Here is a 20,750-nt window from a genome sequence, read left to right as displayed (position 1 = left end):
TACTATGTAACTCATTTTGAGAAAACAAATTCATTTGAATACCGATATTAGCCAGAGACAGAGTTCATAAAATTACGACTGCTACCACAGGAGGGACCTCAATTTTTCGTTAAAAAAAAATGGATCTGTATTTGAAAAGGTTGGAAACCACAGAGCAAAAAAACCCAAAAAAGTGCCAGTTCTGGTTAAAGGAAAATTTCATCTGACAATCCACGGTGGATTAAAGACACAACCTCCCCAACTATAAATGGACACACATTTTGTGAGGGGTGAAACAGGCGGGGGAGGCAGGAGGGGAAGAGGCTGTCTGCCCAGAACTCCTGTCTTCACTCAATTCTCATTCCCCCCACTCCCACCGAGTACTTGGGACAGCCATAGTTTTTACATGGCCTATGGCCATGGTGGGCCCCTTCCCAAATCAAACTTGCCAGTGCTTCAAGAATTTTCCAAATGAAAAAGAGAAAGAGGTAGTCCTTACTCTACAGCAGGAGAAAACAGGATAAAAACTGGCAATGGCAAGTTATATTTTCCTCCTGGTAAAGAAAGCAAATCTACTGTAAGAAAATGAAACGAATCTACAAACAAACAAAAAAGCAAGGTTGTTAGCAAAGATTTCTGGTAGCTTTCAAATGGGTCTGGTTCTAGCTGTTCCCTTAAAGCCCAGCTGGCTCAATGTTTTTCCTTATAATTGAGTTATTCAATCCATTTTGGATTCTATATACTAATAAATCTCCCTTTTTTGGCTTAAGCTAGTCTGAACTGGGTATCTATCGTACAACTAAAAGAGCTCTGAATCATATACCAACCTTGGGAAGCTGACCATGATTACTCAAGACAGAAAATCACAGGTAAATGTAACTAAAGGTAAATTACAAAATCTCCTGAACCTGCACAAAACTTAAACGGTGGTATCTAGCCCTCATCATTTTTCTTGAATGAAATATGTATGTTAAAGTGAAGTACTAACCTACTAAAATCTAACATTATTAACACATACACATACTCAAATTGGTCCATCAATTATCCATCTATATATTTTTTTCCTGATTCAAATACCATCTATAAGTATGTTCCTCCAAGAAAAGTGGACAGCACTCACATACGTCCCTGGGCTTCCAAACGTAGATACCAAGGTATCAATAGTAAAGCCTCTTCCAACACTCCTCTAAATGCTGACCTTTTAATGAATTATTTCCAGTATTCTACTAAGGACAAACTAATTTAAGCCTATCAGCTGGTCATGAAAACATCCCCGAGAAAACAATTCATTCAAATATTTACTGAACACCTACCAGGTCCTATTTTAGGTCCCGAGTGACAAGACAGAGCCCATCCCTGTTCTCAGGGAGGTTAAATTACAGAGGTGACTTCAAAAAAAAATAAATCAACAATTAAGGCTATCAGAGAGAGAGATAAGTGCTATGTGACAGAAAATGGCTAGAGACTGGGCAGCTACTTCACTGTGACCCCTCTATGTGACCTCTCTGAGGTGGTGGCATTGAAACTGAAATCTGAATGACATAAAAGAATTAGCCATGTGACAATCTCAGGGCAAAGCCTGAGGCAAAGAGCAAAGCAATTAAGGCGTTGAGACAGGAACAAGCTTGTTCTGTGGGTGTGGAGCTTGTATGGCTGGGCACAGTGAACAAGGGGAAGGGTGCCATGAAATAGGATACGATTTGTGAGGTGGCCAAAGGGCAGAGTGGTGGTGGGACCCTCACAGGCTAAGGAAAAACATTTGTATTTTATACTGAGTGTGATAGAAAACCCACAGAGAAAAGGGAAGGAAACTAACACTTATTACATATGCCTACAAAATAGTAGGTACAAATGTTTCTGCCATGCATTCTATAATACCATATATGCATTCCTGTAAATTATACCATGTGTATTTATCACAATATTTATCAAAGATCATTAGTATGCTGTTATGCACAATCTCAAAAAAAAAAAAAAAACTTTTCCTGTTACTACCAGTTCTCACTTATAGGAAGTCACTTCTACATTTGTCAGACCAAATGAACCAACCAACCAATGTTATCTACTAGCAAAACATACATGAAGAAAATGCACGAAAGGCAAATGAGACTAGATAAAAGAAGGCAGCCAGCTATTCACAAGAGTATATGATCCCAAAAAAGGAACAAACCAAGTAGAGAAGCAAGAAATTAGAAAACATACCTAATACAACAAGCAAAGAGCGTAGGGATATGAAAGATTAGTTATCTACTTAAACAAAAGTACTCTCAGGCAGACAAGTAAGCAAAGGGTAAAAAAACGCAAAAGCTTATTCTAAGATAAATTCTCTGTTCATTCCATTTAATAGTACCTTGCCAGTTTCAACAACGTTCAGAGGAAAGTGAAAATGTTAATCTTTTAAATGTACTATCCTTAGTAATTTTTTAAATCTGCTGATGAATTTTAAACTTTTATGTATTGACTACAAATATTTCTTGAAACACCACTGTAGTTCAAAGTTTAAAACTGAAAATCTTGGGCTTCCCTGGTGGCGGAGTGGTTGGGAGTCCACCTACCGATGCATGGGACACAGGTTCGTGCCCCGGTCCGGGAGGATCCCACATGCCAGGGAGCGCCTGGGCCCGTGAGCCATGGCCACTGAGCCTGCACGTCCGGAGCCTGTGCTCCGCCAACGGGAGAGGCCACAACAGTGAGAGGCCCGCGTACCAAAAAAAAAAAAAAAAACTGAAAATCTTATCTTCCCTGGTTTCCAGAAAGCAACTCAACTATCTCCTTCTGACAAAAGGATCATCTTTTATACCTCAATAAAGCTGGGGGTGGGGGACGAAGGGGGTGTCACTTTGGAAGGCTCCAAATGATAACAGAATCACAGCTACTAAGACCACTTATCTCCAACCTCCACTCCAAACACCCAATATCTCAGATTATCCTGGATATTTTCAACAGTAGCTAGAAGTAGAGGATGTTGCCTCAGCTCTGACCCTCCTCCATCTTCCACCTCTGTCTCATCATGACTTAATATCATTAAATGAAAATGCAATGCCACTGCCAGCCTACACTCAATAGCAGAAACCCAGAAAGTATAGGATATCCCTATGCCAAAATGTGGGTAGCTACAGACCAGGAGAAGAGGAGGTCAGAATTAAGACCCAATCTGGGCCACAGAATCACTTGTACAGCAACAGTTGGTTTAAAGAGACAAAGGGCAAGGAGTGCGCATCTCCTCTAAGCCCTAAGGGAAGGCCACGGTCAAAGGAGAGAGCACCAGTAGATGCAAAGACTGAACACACATGCTAAGATCAAGAACCAGGAGCCAACCAAGAAAGGCATTATCAGTATCAGGTAATTAGGAAAAAAAAAAGACCAACGGGGAATACACTAGAAGAAGTGCATGAGTATCAGGAACACACGGACAAGTCCACACAACACCCCAAAATCAAGTTTAATTGCTAACGTCAGGACAAGGTCTTTGTTTCTTTTAACCCAGGTTTTGAACATATTCGTTGTCTCTACAGACACCAAAAACAGGATGCTAGGTTATCAAGCAGACCCTCACAAGTCTTACAGTAAGAAGATGAATCCAAGGGTCAATGAATTTGTGAAAATGGAGGGATCCCTTTTCTACTTTTGTATATTTGAATCACCTCAAAGAAGTAAGGGTCTACACTAGGAAACTGTACCTCATTCAGAGAGCCTCAAGGATTCAACTCAATATGAATGCAAAGTCTACAGCGTGCCAGGAATTGGACCAGATGCTGAGGATAAAGATGGGTGAAATGCAACTGTCCTCAAGGAAGGCCCTGCCTATTGAGACAGAGTCAACAAATAACAATCAAGTAGAGGTCTGTGCTGGAAACAGATGACCAGTGGACATAGGCCAGGATGTTAATTTAAAGATGTCATAGAAAGATGCTTAATATTCAATCAAATCGTGTAACTTCAGGCAGCCAATATGTTATGTATGTTAGTTCTTAAGTAGTACAAAACAACTATCCAAATTTCTTTCCTAATGAGATATAAGAAACTTAGAATGATGGTTATTCCTCTGTTAATAATTACTGCTCTTTATGAGAGACAACCAAGGTTCTTAATCCAGAGCTGTTTGCAGATTACCCCTCCAAAAAAGTCATTTATATTCAAATTTATTAGCAACCAAATTCCTTATCCTTTGTACATATACTTTACAAAATTTGGGGCATAAGAACTTCAGAATCCTAACAGAGCCTCAGAATACTACCTAAAGACATTAGCACCAATAAATGTAACTTACCTATGTGCTATCATTCAGAATAATACTTTGTTTTTAATTTTGAGTACTAATTCTAAATCCATAAAGACCACACTCCTCTGAACCAGTCTTTTCTAAATCCAGTGAATAATGAAATCATTATTACCTCTAAAATAACAGAATCAGTTTACAAGTTTATAGAAGCATGTTTATAAATAAGAGTATAGAAAATGAGTGTGTACCACATATTAAAATAAGCATAATTTCCTGAAAACTTACTTCAGTATTTTTACACATATACATACCCTATGTTATGTCATATGTATTTCTTAGTGAAAGTCCAATTCAAAATTTTCAGAATGTGTATTTGAAATGATCATACAAGCAGTGTCCACTGAGAGCCGGAACAGTGCTGGATCTCCCAGAAACTGCAGAAAAGGAAGAGCGATTCCATTCCAAAAAGCAAAAAGACTTTTTGTTTTTTTAAAGGTAATAACTTTTTTTTTCTTGAAACATCTTATCAAGATGTGACCAAATTCAACACAAAACATCACTGTAAAACAACATATGTATCAGAGACACAGCAAAGCTCCACAGTACACATCCTCATTTCAGAGTGAGCAACAAAAGCTCAGTCGTCAAATGCAGTTGCAGCCCTCTGAACTGGGAATGTTAACCATCCCATTCCCTGCAGTTGCCACAGAAAGCCATGATAGTTTGCAGGAGCAGTGTCACTTTTCTGCCTCTCTCCTCAGCTGTTGCTGCTGCAGCTAACAAAAGCACCAAGTACTAGCATTTATTGAGTACTTCCTATGTGCTGGCCCTATGACAACTGCCTTACATGCATTCACATTTCAATCCTCACAACTGCTCTACAGAGAAAAATTCCCATTTGTCAGAGTGGAAACCAACTGGAGTGGTTACACAATTTCCCAAAGCCATACAACTGATAAGCTGGGGTGACAGGATTCACATTAGGTATGCCTGGCTCCAGAGGCTGAGCTCTTTGCCACAGTAACACCCTACAGGAAGACTTTACTGCCAAAGGTCAGACACAGACCCTACTTAGCCCTCTAATCACTGGAGAGGCACTGCCCTCAGGAAAGGCTAGCGTCAGGTCTGTGCAGCAGAATTAGATGCACAGAAACAGGCGCTCTCTCTCCCGGAGGTTGTTCTAGCTTAAGTTGAAAACTTAAGTTACAAGTGACACAATTACAAGTGACACCAATTGCAACCCAAAATGGAATCAAAATCTAATATATCTGTCTCCTTGAAGTCAGTAACACATACATCCAAATTCACAAGTCATGTTAGGATGCATGCAATATCAGAATCTACATTTCCACGAATCCCATTATACCAAAGACTACCATAATTATTAAAATTAACTACTAAACTACAAGAACCCCCATTTTCACCCAATTTCCAAACCCTTGGCAAAACAACACTTTTGAAATCAGGCAACACCTATTTACTTCTGAACAACCAACATCACTTTTTAAAGTTTGCATTGAGTTCATTTCTAATTAGCAACCTTGGATAGAACTCGAAAATCATCAGTTCACTATCACTAAATAATTCCACTGGTCTGATGACCCACTCATGACACAGAAACAACACGTTTTAATCATATTCAGTGGCTCTAATTCTGCCAACAAATCTGAGAAATAAAAATAAGTGTTTGCAAAAATATACACAGTGCCAGCTCTTTAAGAACTGGCTGGAAAGCATGGGAGAAATTTACATAGTTTTCTCTCTTCTTTTGACTATCCAAAGCGAAAGAACTAGAAAGATTAAGAATTCTTAATGATTGCTCTTTCACAATCATCACTTTTTTTGAAATGGTAATACTAACATAGTAAGATTCAAACAGTTCAAAAGATTATATGTGAAAATAAATTTTTCCCACATCTGGCCTCAGTATCTCCCCACCTCAACCCCACCCCCCAAACCACTGTTACTGGTCTCCTGTGTATCTTCCTGGAGTCACACTGAGCATATAAACATACATACACAAACACACACACACTCCATCCTGTGTGTCCTCCTTTCCATTCCTCCCCCTCTTTTTGCGCTAAAATGGCAGAAGACTATGTAAGATCTTCTGCCTCCATTTCTTTTCATTTAAATGTACCTTTGAGAAGATCCTATAAATACTAACAAGAAAGTCATAAACATCAAATCTAAACAAAACCTGTAAAGAAACAATTCACACAAAACATCTTTCACCAGATGTTAAAACTGGTGACCTCTGCTGGCAGGACATATGGAAGTCCAAGGGCTAAGAAGTAATCCCCTTGAGGGTCTATGAGATTTTGCAGAAGAATAAAAAACTATTTCCCTGATACATAAACAGACTTCACTCCTAACCCCTGTCTAGGATCTCACAAATGTATATTGCTTACTAAGGAAAACACAGAAAGGTGATTTAGGGAAAATCCATCACTTTAGTGGGTGAAAAAATTTTAAGTACATAGGGTATTACATTTTAAAATAAAAAGATGCCCCAAAAAAATCGCTATAACTACAAACAGCATCTAAAAATTCACACACGTATGATAAATTTTATCCCATAAAAGAACAAGTATATGGAAAAAGAAAAAAATATTAAGGAAATTCATTCATTATCTATTCCCATTACCTTACTTCAGAAACCCAAAGCAGATGACCCAATTGCCTTACACTGTCAGTTAATGACATCTGATAGCCACAAAATAGAAACAGAACAAAATTAGTATGCAGTCTACCCAATTAGCCCTTTTAAATTAAGGAGAAAGCATAAAACACTTCTTCCTAACCCATAAGCTGTGTTCTATTAACAGTTGAAGGTAACCACCAAAATATGCTATTAACTAAAACTTTTCTGACGAGGTGTTTGCTTACGCTAATGTCAAGTAGTTCCTGACTATTATTCTATAAGGTGTCGATTTTCAGGCCTTAAATACGCTAAGAAAATTTAGAACTCTCTCTCTCAAAAAAAAAAAAAACAAATCACAAAATTAAATGACAAAAATCTCAGAATTTTAATACAGGAACTGACTGTCTAAGTACTGGTAGAATGAAAGAGCAAACTTTAGGTAGCATTTCATCTGATCCTCTTACACATTTCTAGAAGCTAAATGACTTACCCATGTAACTATGGCTTTGCAAATCATGGCAAAAATTCATTTTCTTAATACTGAATTCACGTTAAAATGCTAGCCACCGTTCAAGTAGATAAGCAGTAAGAACAAACATCCACTTAACAATCAAGTCGTTGCCCACTCACCTATGGTCAACTAATCTATGACAAAAGAAGCAAGGATATACAATGGAGAAAAGACAGTCTCTTCAATAAGTGGTGCTGGGAGAACTGGACAGCTACATGTAAAAGGATGAAATGAGAACACTCCCTAACACCATACACAAAAATAAACTCAAAATGGATTACAGACCTAAATATAAGACCGGACTCTTTAAAACTCTTAAGAGAAAAACACAGGAAGAACACTCTTGGACGTAAATCACAGCAAGATCTCTTTTGATCCACCTCCTAGAGTAATGGAAATAAAAACAAAAATAAACACATGGGACCTAATGAAACTTAAAAGTTTCTGCACAGCAAAGGAAACTACAAACAAGACAAAAAGACAACCCTCAGAATGGGAGAAAATATTTGCAAACGAATCAACGGACAAAGGATTAATCTCCAAAATATATAAACAGCTCATGCAGCTCAATATTAAAAAACCAAACAACCCAGTCCAAAACTGGGCAGAAGACCTAAATAGACATTTCTCCAAAAAGACACACAGATGGCCAAGAGGGCATGAAAAGCTGCTCAACCTCACTAATTATTATAGAAATACAAATCAAAACTACAATGAGGTATCACCTCACACCAGTTAGAATGGGCATCATCAGAAAATCTACAAACACCAAATGCTGGAGAGGGTGTGGAGAAAAGGGAACCCTCTTGCACTGTTGGTGGGAATGTAAACTGATACTGCCACTATGGAAAACAGTATAGAGGTTCCTTAAAAAACTAAAAATAGAATTACCATATGACCCAGCAATCCCACTCCTGGGCATATACCCTGAGAAAACCACAATTCAAAAAGACACATGCACCCCAATGTTCATTGCAGCACTGTTTACAATAGCCAGGTCATGGAAGCAACCTAAATGCCCATCGACAGACAAATGGATAAAGATGTGGTACATATGTACAATGGATTATTACTCAGCCATAAAAAGGAACGAAATTGGGTCATTTGTAGAGACGTGGGTGCATCTAGAGACTGTCATACAGAGTGAAGTAAGTCAGAAAAACAAATATCGTATATTAATGCATATATGTGGAGCCTAGAAAAATGGTACAGATGAACCGGTTTGCAGGGCAGAAATTGAGACACAGATGCAGAGAACAAATGTATGGACACCAAGGGGGGAAAGTGGCGGGGGGTAGTGGTGGTGGTGTGATGAATTGGGAGGTTGGGATTGACGTGTACACACTGATGTATATAAAATGGATAACTAATAAGAACCTGCTGTATAAACAAATAAAATTTAAAAAAAAACCAGTCAAGTCGCTGATCACCTAGTTATGATGCCTATCATAACTATGCTAAAAAAGACACAGTGCGGGAGGGAGGGAGGGAGGGAAGAGAGGAAAGCACTGGTATCATCTTTGATCTCAGACAAAATAAAGATACCAAGATGTAGGTTGATATCTAGTTCTTAGAAAGTAAAAATTCTTCACTCTGTTTAAGTAGTTAAAAATTTAAAACATCTTTGTTTAAAAAAAATGTTTGAGAGTCCAGAGTACAATTTCACATAAAGAAGAATATAAAAAAGACACTGAACGACCATCTCTGACCCTTGGCCCCCATGTTTTCTTCTGTATTTTAAATTCTACCTCCTGAAAGAAACTTCCGATAAAAGGAAAACAGGTGGCAAACTTCCAGGTTTAAACATTCAATACTTATATTCTTCCTCATTCATTCCTCAAACTGTTCATTTCGCATAAATATCTTACTTAATCTGGACACTCTTTCTGCTTACTGAAATTTAATTTTTGACCTTTCAGCATGACCCTTATAGTTTGATTGTATTATTTCTGAGTTATGAATCTAAGCTCTCAAAAAGCAGGGTAACATCCAACTCATTGTTTGACACTGAGACCCTCATATTTTAAAACTCTAAATATTAAAAATTTCAAAAGGACATAATACCAAAATAGCTGCCTTTAGAATAAATTACCCAGGTTGTTTGGCACATCTTTACCACAGAAAAATATTAAAGAGGGACTTCCCTGGTGGTCCAGTGGTTAAGACTCCCCACTTCCACTGCAGGTGGCACAGGTTCGATCCCTGCTCAGGGAACTAAGATCCCCCGTGCCACGTGCCCCCCCTCAAAAATACAAACTATTGAAGAGAGATGGTTACAACATTCTTCTGGTAGACTAAAGCCACTGACACTACATGATAGATACATGTTAATACATTCATAGTAACGGCTCAAATGGGACTCCAATGTGGTCAGAATGCTGTCACACATACTGAGAGCTAAAAACACTATCTTATTTAGACATACTACTAAGAAAATAACAAGCAAAAAAAGCCTGAGGATTAAAAAAATAAAATCCGAAATCTTAAGTTTCATAACTAACACAAATATAACCAGATAAAGCCAATTTAGTGAGACATGATTCCCAACTAGACTAGGTTTTTCACCAGGACTGTGGCTACTATTCCAGGATTAAGAGGATAAAACTATCCATTTCCATTTCACTCTAAATGTTGACTAGATTTTTTTTTCCCCTTCCTTGTCAACACTGCCAACGTAAAAATTCAAATTAATGTGACTACAGTACCACTGAACTTTGAAGGTCTAACTCAAAAAGAAGCTTTTGCCACATCAACAAGAGTGAAACAGAACTGTCACTGTTCTTATTTTAACATGGGCCCTTGCAGAAGCAATCCATTTTATTACAAAGATAGTATAATACAAAACTCAAGAGTTTTGCTACATACTATAAGGAAAGTGGCCCTTTCCTTCAAGAAATGTAACATTTGGTTGAGGCAATGTGACACATACTCACAAAACAATAAATAATTATGGAGTTTGTGATACTCATTAAATGTGATGAAATCTCAAAGAAATATCCTGAGTCAGGATGGCCAGAAAAAACTTCATGAAAGTGGGACTGAAACTAGGCTATTAAAAGGATAAAGGGAAGGAACAGCATGCACAAAGGCAGAGGAGTAATGAGTATGCTAAAAGTGCAGTATTTGATAGACAGGCAAGAATCCCAGTTGGAGAAGAGTAGGAAATACGGCTGAATAGGTTAGAATGGAGCCTTAAAAGCCACACTTGAAGCATATGAACTACATCCAGTTGGCAAAGGGAAGCCATTATGGGTTCTTCTGCAGGCGAACTGACGTCATGAAACCAATATTTAAATAAATTACACTGTTGGTGATTAGAGAAGACAGAATGGAGAAGAAGATATCGAGCAAGCTACTTGAAAAGTAATGCAATAACCCAGAAACCTAAAACCATTCATTCATTCTCTCCTTCACTCACTGAGAAAACAGACTGCTAGTTAAGAACACTGGCCTAGGGACTGCCCTGGCGGTCCAGTGGTTAACAACCCGCCTTCCAATGCAGGGGACGTGGGTTCGATCCCTGGTCGGGAAACTAAGATCCCACATGCCGAGGGGCAACTAAGCCCTCACACGTGCGTGCGCACACTCTAGAGCCTGCGCGTGCCACAACTAGAGAGAAGCCTGTGCGCCGCAACAGAACAGCCCGCACGCCGCAACTAAGACCCAATGCAGTCAAATAAATAAAAATTTAAATAAATAAGAACACTGGCCTAGAAGTCAGACACACTGGACCTAAACCCCTCTCTGCACGCCTTACTACCTGAGCCTTGGTCTCCACGCTGTTAATAATAAGGATACCAGTTGCTTAGATTGTCACAAGTACCTATCAAAGCATCTTCGTGATCCTGACACATAGAACTCTAGTAGTCGTTAACATTACTGGTGAATTAAGAACGATAAAAAATGGGAAGGGAAAATAAGACAAGATTCAAAGATATTTCAGAGGAACACACCTCCAAGCAGAACTGTCTTGACAGCAGCTGAAAATGTAGAACAAGAACACAGATGAAAGGTTGAGGCTGGAGAAAACAATAACCTACTTAAAAAATAACCACTCCAATTTTAAAAAGCAGATCCTAGGTACTGCCAGATCCAGCCTCGAACAATAAAATCACTTTTTATTTAAAAAGAGTTAGAAAGGGCTTCCCTGGTGGCGCAGTGGTTGAGAGTCTGCCTGCCGATGCAGGGGACACGGGTTCGTGCCCCGGTCCGGGACGATCCCACATGCTGCGGAGTGACTAGGCCCGTGAGCCATGGCCGCTGAGCCTGCGCGTCCGGAGCCTGTGCTCCGCAACGGGAGAGGCCACAACAGTGAGAGGCCCGCGTACCACAAAAAAAAAAAAAAAAAAGAGTTAGAAAATGTTTTCAAATGCTGCGAACAGATTTAAAAATTCCAAGCCCAAGTGACAGAAGAACGGCAACAAAGACACACAAAAGACCCACCACTACCTACACCAACTATGGAACTTGGTATTGTTTCCCTTAGTGTTAAAATCCAACCTAGGGCTTTCCTGGTGGCGCAGTGGTTAAGAATCTGCCTGCCAATGCTGGGGACACGGGTTCGAGTCCTGGTCCGGGAAGATCCCACATGCCGCAGAGCAACTAAGCCCGTGAGCCACAACTACTGAGCCAGCGTGCCACAACTACTGAAGCCCGCGTGCCTAGAGCCCATGCTCCGCAACAAGACAAGCCACTACGATGAGAAGCCCACGTACCACAACGAAGAGTCACCCCCGCTCTCCACAACTAGAGAAAGCCCACGCGCAACAACGAAGACCCAATGCAGCCAAAAATAAATAAATTAAAATTTTAAAATAAAATGAAATAAAACCCAACCTAATTCTTCAAGTAAGCCTTAAATCACAACTTCAGGAGTAAATAAATTATGCCAAGCTTATTGCGACTATTTTGCCCAAAAATTCAGGAAATAAAACTGCCAAATACTTTCTATGACATTATGCCCCCACTTAAAAAACAAGCAAATAAAATGTAATACAAAGAAACAAACTTCAAATCCAAACCCATTATCATCCTCAACAACTTACATTTTCATGATGCTTGTTTGTCAGCTACTGTTCTCAGCAACTTACACATACGATTTTTTTCATTATAGTTCGACTTACAACGTTGTGCTAATAATTTCTGCTGTACAGCAAGTGACTTAGTTATACACATATATACATTCTTTTTTAATATATATATCTTTTTCCATTATGGTTTACCCCCAGGGGATTAGCTATAGTTCCCTGTGCTATACATTAGGACCTTGCTGTTTACCCATTCTAAATGTAATAGTTTGCATCTACCAACTCCGAAGTCCCAGTCCATCCCTCTCCCTCTCCCACACCACCTTGGCAACCACAAGTCTATTCTCTATGCCTGTGAGTCTCTTTCTGTTTTGTAGATAGGTTCACTTGTACTGCATTTCAGATTCCACATATAAGTGATATCATATGGTACTTGTCTTTTTCTTTCTGACTTACTTCACTTAGTATGATAATCTCCAGCTGCACCACACATACAACTCTCTTAATCCTCTCAACTCTTTGAAGTTGACCGTCCCATTACACAGAGGAGAAAACTGAGACATAGCGGAGTTACTCCCCCAAGGTGACATAATTAGTAAGGGATGGTGCCTGAATTTGAAGCTGGGCAGTTCATCTTGAGAACCCCTGATAGAATCAGTATGCTGCACAAACAGACTTTTATGATTTTTCTTACACAAGTTTTCAGAAATACGTGAGATACTCTTATTTGCTTTTCCTTCTTAATTAATTGTAGGTATGGAACCACATTTCCTTATTTCTGCTGGCAGTGTGTGGAGAGGCTACGTCACCGCTGTGAATCTAAAGGTAGGAAATACAGCAGTTGACAAGAAGATGGCATCTTATTAAACAGTTCTAGAGAGTTAAACCAATGGTATTTGAGCCCTATGAATTTCATTTATCCATGCAATCACTTGACCCAGTTAGTATAGATCCCAGTTCCCAAGTACAGAATTATAAACTTGATTGGGAACACTAGTTTTTGCAAGGGTATCTAAAGACTGATGAAACAGCTGAAACTCTGGCACAGCTACAGTCATCTAGAAAGAACATGGACTAGAGCTCAGACAGACCGAGGTTTAAATCCTAGTGCATCATTTGATCCTTTTGTGGCCTTGAACAAGTGAATTAACTTATCTTGACCTTGCTGTTTTATCATCCACAAAAAGAGCCCAACACTACCCACCTCAGTATTAGCCTGGGATATAAATGACATAGAAAGCACCTCACACCTTGCCTATAGTATAGCCCAAGCTGAGTCCCTTTTCTTGGACTCTTGCAAACAGGCAGTTAACTGTACTCTTAGGGAGTCCAATCCCAGAGGAGGTGAACACCAAACCTCTCCAGCATAAGCTCTCTCACACAGGCTTTTTTTTAATTCAATTATCTAGTGGTGATAGAGCAGGAGATCCCACCATGGGGTCTCCAAACCAAACTATACTCTTACCAATTCTTTACTACTCAGCCCTGGGGTCCTAGCCCTTCTGTACTATGGGGATGTATAATGTCTCAATGTTAGCTGCTTTCTCTTTTTGCACGTCAATGACTTATACTATAAACACCATTTGAAATGAGTCAAATTCCATGTACTAGAAAAATACAAAGTCCCAAACAGTGCCAATATTTCTGCCACTCTCTCTCCCCGACTTACTACTATTCACATTCTTCTCAATTCTTTTTATACAAATAACACAGAAAATGAACAAACCCAACAAATTATTTCTTCATCAAAATGTGTCAAATCAGAAATTCTTTGTAGTAATAACTGCTGTAGTATATTGGAGAAGAACTCCTTTATTAGCTACTCATTTGACAAGGTCGTACTTATATTTCTTTGTTATATATGAACAGATGTATTCGTTCAACAGGTTGTCATTTAAAAGGTCCATTAGTCACATCTCTTTATCAGTAACCCCTATGTTTATAGTAAGCTCCTGCCCTTTCTGCATATTAGCTTGAAACTCTCCCAGTACAAAGGAAGCAGTTACTTCTCGTTCTCTTGATAGGCATGTATCATGGTAATCATGATAAATCTTATGGTGTGAACACAGGTAACAAAGACTCCTAAACACGCCTAAAAACGTATTAAAATATTTGCCTCTTTGAAGCAACCAGTGAAAAACTACAACCTTCACAAAGGGCCATTCCATTTACCACGGGTACCTCCCATATTAATAACCAAAGCTGGTACACGTTGAAATAAAAACATCTTATAAACTGATGGTGAGCTCTGCGACAATTTTTATGCCATTAATAAGTACCTTAATTAAGTTCCTTAACAGTAAGAAAAACTTTCTCCAGGTACATATTGTTTTCATCCCCCATACAGTTTAGTATTTTGCCCTCTAGGTCTGATTCTAACAACTCAAGTGACAAAAAGTAGTAGTTACTTATGGACTTAATGGTTGTGATTACATATATCACATGGTGCATAACAGGACTGGGAGAAAAAATTCATATTCCAAAGAAGCAGGAAAACCTCGATTTAAGAGCAAAAAGTATAAACACGAATCACTCGCCTAACCACTTTCAGGCATATTTTCTTTCTGCTGTTCCTCCTCCACAGGTAAACACTATTTCTAGAACGCGCTCAAGGATAATTTCCGAGGCTTGCTTGCCATGAATTCCCATGATACAACTCAGCACACACACTGTTTTCATGGAGACAAAGGTGCCCTATTTCCCTAGACTACAAACTTATTAAAGTGGTGAGAACATACAGTTCCAGGAAGTCAAGATTACTAAAATACACCAATGCAGCATGGGTCTTATTTAACAAAAAATGAAAATAAACCACACTGGGAAAACCAAAAAGTCACTCACTCTATCTTCAACGTGTAACCAGGATATTTATTACAATTTTTTTTAAGGTAAGTAGATAAAAACACCACCAGGGCCTTATATTATCCAACCTGATAAAGGAGTCTTTAGGGAAAAAAAGGGGGGGAAAGAGAAACGATTACTTAATTATATGGGGGAGGAAGAATCAAACCATTTAGACTGAAAATAACCCACATTTCACCCACCAAATTTTATTAACAAGCTTGTTGAGATCAGCATAAGGGTCTTGTTTAGAAAACAAGAAAGCCAAAAGTCAACCTCCCTCTGTCAACTATAATCACATAAGTACTAAAACTCTTCACCTTGGTGCCCACAGAGTCCACGGTTTTAAGTAAACTCCAGACACTGAGGAAAAAACCTAGTTTTTAACTAGGTTCCAACACTTTTGTCATTTGTAATCACCCAATTATTTCCGAGAATATTATTAGATAACCTAACAATGGGAGCGTCTTTTAAGAGCCATTACAACCCCAATTTTACATGAAACACACCATTTTCACAACCTAAATTTATTTTCGGTTGCCACTGCAAAGTGCTGCCTGTTCCAGCAAATTAGGAACTTCCAAAAATACTGAACACGCTAACACACGCATGTCTTCCCTCGAGCTGCCATTTCAGATTAATATTTCACTTATAAAAGTCTGCTTCTGTTCAAAAAATGACATCGGTTGCAAAGAGGAAGTTACCGATAAACCACTCTCACAACGTGGCCTTTACACTGTCAGAAAATAATGACTCTGAGCCACCCAAAACTTACCAGAAAGCTGGCAATAACTTTGCCAATTCTACACTTCTGAACCCAACTTCAAAGAGGCTCTATCAAATACCTCTTCAAGACGATAAAAAGCACTAAGTTACAAATAAACACGTCCCGGAGCGCGGCCGCGCGCCCCTCCCCCGCCCGCGCCCCCGCCCCCGCCCGGGACGCGCGGCCCCAACAGCCGCCCGCAGCCCCCAGCACGCCGGCCAGGGTCGCCGCGCCGGGCCCGGGGCCGCGCCGCGGGAGGGGAGCGGATTTCCATTGCTGCCTGAGGTTTAACAAAATAACGTGCACCGAAGAGATCCCTCTCCCCTGCTAAAAATAGGCTATAAAGGAGTCGGCCTCATGATGGCTCCTTGATTCAATTTGCTGCAAATTCTTTCCTGAAAGCCTCCCGCACATACACACATATACACACACACACACACACACACAAAATGGGGGTGTAAATGCACGAAGGGTGGAAGGGGGCAGAAGGCCGAGGTGCACATTTTCGGGAACAACATAATAAGGGTGAGGATCCCCCGGGACCAGGAAAGGGTAGGGGGTGGGCAGGCACGTGAGCATTTCAAAGAAGCCTGAGAGCAAAAAGGGGGGATGGGGCACCCTAAATGCCTTCCCTCCCCTCCCCCGCCAAACCCCCAGCTCCCCGAAGGGCCAAGTTGAAAAATGCATGTTCCACTTGCGCCCATCCCCCCCCGGCGGCCCGGCGCCCCCCGGCCGCCTCCGCCCGCGCCCCCCGCCCGGGCCCGCGGCCGCCCCCACCCCGGGGTCCGGCCCCCGGCACTTACCTGGAAACCGTGGCCTCCGACGCCGCTCCCCCCTCCCGGGAATGGAGACACAAGGAAATTCCCCTCCTCGCCGCCGCCGCCGCCACCTCCAACCACCCCCAAAATAACCCCTCCGGGGGGTGAGAGGCAATTATAACCCCGGCGAGCGGAGGGCGCGGGGGATGGGCGCCGGGCGGGCGGGGGCGGGGAGCGCGGCGCGGGTCCCCAGGTGGCGAGCGGAGGTGCTCCCGCCGCGGGGGGAGGGGCGGGGGCGCACGCGGCCGGCGGCGGGGGGAGGCGGCGCGCGGGGGAAGGGCGCGAGCGGGGAGAGGAATTGAGGCAGAAGGTAAAAGCTGTTACTAAGGGAAAGAGCCAAACGGTTCGGAGCAGCCAACGGCTCAGACACTCAACACTGGGGAGAGAGGAATGGGGACCAGCCAGGCACAAATGAGCTCGCGAGGCCCGCGGCGGCGGCGGCGGCGGCGGCCGCGCAGCAAAACAAACCCAAGCGGCCTGCGCCGGGCGGGCGGGCGGGCGGGTGCGCGGGGGAGGGGCCGGCGGGGGAGGGGCGCCGCGGACGCGGGGAGGAGGCGGCGGCAGCGGCGCGGCGCGGCGCCGGGGGGGTGGGGGGGGGGGTACTGCCGGCCTGGATCTTCACCCTCCCGCCCGCCGCGGCGGCGCAGGCTTTTAAAAAGAAAGACAGACCCGCAGGCGCTCCGAGGTGTCGCCCGGCCCCCGGCCGCCCCGCCCCCACCGCCGTGCGCGGCCGGGTGCGGGGCATCCTGGGTGTTGGCTGCGCTTGGCTGCGCGGCCCCGGGCCCGGTGGGGGCGGGAAGGCTTGTGACGCCTCGGGTGGGGAAACGCCGGTTAGCTTTTCTGGGTAGGCCGGCGGGGCTCCCGCGTGTTCGGGGACGGCCTGGCCCCGCGGGCACCCGGGCTGCGCGGCGCGGCCTGTGGGCCACACGCACGCGGTGAGCATGTGAGGGGAGCGCGGCGCAGGCATCATATGGACGTTTGTTTGTGAAAAGATCTGCACGCACCTTTGTGTGCGTAAATACATATGTTTCTCAGAAGCGTACCTGGAAAGGTGCTTTATCTGTAATAAGCGATATTCAAAATGTAATCCAGAGCACGGGATCTGTGGAGAAAACACACTAACACAAGAAAAGGGTTTTGATACTAAACACAAAGCTGTAATTGAAGTGTTTATGCCCAAATGTACTGTGAATTAAACATATGGTGGTATTTATCGTCTGGTGGGTCTGTTTGAAAGGTTTGGTCGATCAGTTCGCGTTTCACAAAAATAAAATAATGTAACTAAATGTTTACTAAACATATATACCTCAACGGCAGCAAAGACAGTAGAAGTATATCCACTTTGTCTACTTCTTGCATGTGTGTAGCACATCAAGGCGTCTTATAGAGTACAACTTAGATGAGTGATAATGTGACAATATGATGAGTGCAGCGGGTTGTTTTTAAAAAGGGAGGTACCTCACAGGTTTTAAAACAAATGTGTTCATCCAAGGTCCTCAAACAGCAGGTCTTGGAGCCTACTCAGACCTTTGTATAAGCCTAGGGTAAAGAAAGCAGCTTACCCTTTTAATTTTAAGATTTGGCCTCAGAGAAACCTTTTTGTTGTTATTTTCAGTTATTGCTGTCTTCAAAGTAAAATAACAATTTTTGCAGCCATTTTAGGTAAGGGGTTCTGCTTTCTTACTTTCGTACTTTCATAACAATATTTGGAAATTGGTGTAGTCATTATTTTGAAGCAATAGCCTTTTCCTCTCAATATCAGAGACCTAAATTTTCACACCAAAAAAAAAGTTCATTAGAAGTAACTTTTACACGTCTGGACTCCGGGTGGCCTAATAAGCTCAGTGATGAGACAGGTGCTTTTTTTGGCCAAGGTCAAAGGCTCTTGCCCCTGATGAGCTCTTGGAGGGGGGTGGGGAGGAGCAGCTGAAGGCCTTTCCAGACCTTTGGGGGAGGGGCGGGGCAGGAGGGGCAGGAAAACCATCAGAGGAAAGGGAGTGAGATTGGAAACTCCCTCTGAACCACCAGAAGGAGAGTTCAAAGCATCTCGGTGGTTTGTCCTTAGAGCTATTTTCATATATGAAAGAGGGAATGTTAGATTAAACAATGTCACCTGATGGGAATTCAGATAACTGCAGGTTTCCAAAACACTTGTGTTGAGTGTACAGGGAAACAGCACAAAGAGAGCTAGTTTTGCATTTCAGTAAGATTCTAAAGCTTAGGCTTATTTACTGGAGAACTAGTACCTTTGCAAAGGTGCTTTCCAGAAGCACTGAGAATATATCTTTCTTCTTTTATTTTTCAATATTTTTAGTGACATACGCATGTATGTCACTAAGCATAATCCTCTCTTCAATTAGTAAGCTATCTCAGTACAGCTAGGGTTCGTTATCTGAGCCACCCAATGAAACACATCTACTGGCCTAGCTTGTTTATGAAGTTTCATTGTGCCACCACTGTGCGTGGGTCCCGTCCAGGCAGCAGCTACTATAAAATCAAACCACTCATCCAGTGAATGACGACTTCCTGACTACACGGTTTCTTAATAGGGTCATCTCCAAACCTGGGACCCCAGACTTATCTTCCTTCAAAATGACCTCATTCCCTCCCTCAGTTTCATGGGGTCCCGGGCTTCTAGCCTGAAATTCTTATACCCTACACCAAGCTCCCTCCTTTCCTAACAGAAATTCCTAAATGGTTATTATCACAATGATAATAATAATCGATGCATTTGTTTACAAGGTATTTCTGAGCATAATTGACTTCGTTTGAATATCATAATAAAAGTCACCTAAGGGGACGTGTGCCATAAGCTTGTTCCAGTAAAGTGAACTTCCTCCGCTATGTTCACTGAAGACAGACTCGAAGCACCCTTCAGACAAAAACAGTACCAAATGTGGAAAAGCCTTGATTCTCTCAGCGAAGGGGTTTTAAAGGAGGCCATATTTTGATCACTTGGATTTCTATATTCCAGAACCTATCTGATATGACATTGTGGCTTCAACATGAAATACTCAGATAAAAGAGCCACCATACAAAGGTCACATGTATTGTTACTCCACCCACTAGTCATTCCAACACATCCAGTATACCAGATCAGAGGCCTCACCAAAATGCAAGCAATAATTAGGCACAAGAGTGAGGTAACAACCAATTTCCAGTACTTTGTCCTAATCTAAAAGCCGTCCTTATGTTTTGAATATAAATGTTAATATGTTTCTAGAAAGGAGAAATTACTGTTACTAAGAAATTTTAAAGCAAAGAGGCACATTATGAAGAAAGTTCTCTTGAACTTTCTAGCTAACTTCTCAAGGAAGAGAAACTTCTTACCAGTAACTGTTACCAGAAGTTACATGTGTATTATAAAATGACTAAACAAATCTTGACTTGTTTTATTTCAGTAATATTACACCCAGGTTATATGGTATGGCAAGATAGCCTATACCTTTGCAAATTTTATCACTCAGGAAATAGAAGACTTTAAAATTAAGGTGGTTTAATCCCAGACCTCAGGATCTCATTACTATATTTTTAAAGTCACCGTGATGTTTTAAGTTGTATATATTAGCTGATCTATGTAATTAAAATATTCAAAACAAACTTAATAGCATGAAAATGGTATTTGATACCAAAAATATTATCTTGGCACTGTAACTCTTTTTCGTATTGTTACTCACCCATGAAATCAGTGGCTTTATGTCTGCAGCATTTACCCCCAAGCTTCTTGCTAGCACCCTGTGACATGTTTCTGTTTCATTTTGACTCCGTTTGTGCAATTCTTTGTCTGTGGTTCTTCCAGCTATCAGCTTTTGCCACCCACACTGATACACATCTCAGCCACACATCTCAAGATCTCAGCACACAAGCTCCTTTTCTCCATCTGTGCTTAGCATGCGATGTGTGACCTTTCCTCATCAGCGTGAACCTTGTCACAGTTTTCCA

At 41.6% G+C, this 20,750-nt stretch overlaps 1 protein-coding gene across 3 annotated transcripts in view; it reads right to left on the bottom strand.

Moving 5' to 3' along the window:
* Positions 1-16,915, bottom strand: part of TBL1XR1 (TBL1X/Y related 1) — a 186,001-nt gene extending 169,086 nt beyond the window's left edge. Inside the window, exon 1 of one of the 3 annotated variants that reach the window (XM_089910831.1) lies at positions 16,794-16,915. The gene's annotated coding sequence lies outside the window, so the exon portion shown is untranslated. Of the gene's footprint in view, positions 1-15,999; positions 16,123-16,793 lie in introns of those variants that run through there. The other 2 variants (XM_022571877.3, XM_089910830.1) reach the window with 2 other exon arrangements.
* Positions 16,916-20,750: the final 3,835 nt, after the last annotated feature.

This window comes from Delphinapterus leucas, chromosome 4, assembly GCF_059928025.1.
Source record: "Delphinapterus leucas isolate spDelLeu-1000000601 "Yukka" chromosome 4, BTC_Dleu_Yukka2, whole genome shotgun sequence".
NCBI classification, from domain to species: domain Eukaryota; kingdom Metazoa; phylum Chordata; class Mammalia; order Artiodactyla; family Monodontidae; genus Delphinapterus; species Delphinapterus leucas.
This window is presented reverse-complemented; position numbering and strand designations above follow the sequence as displayed.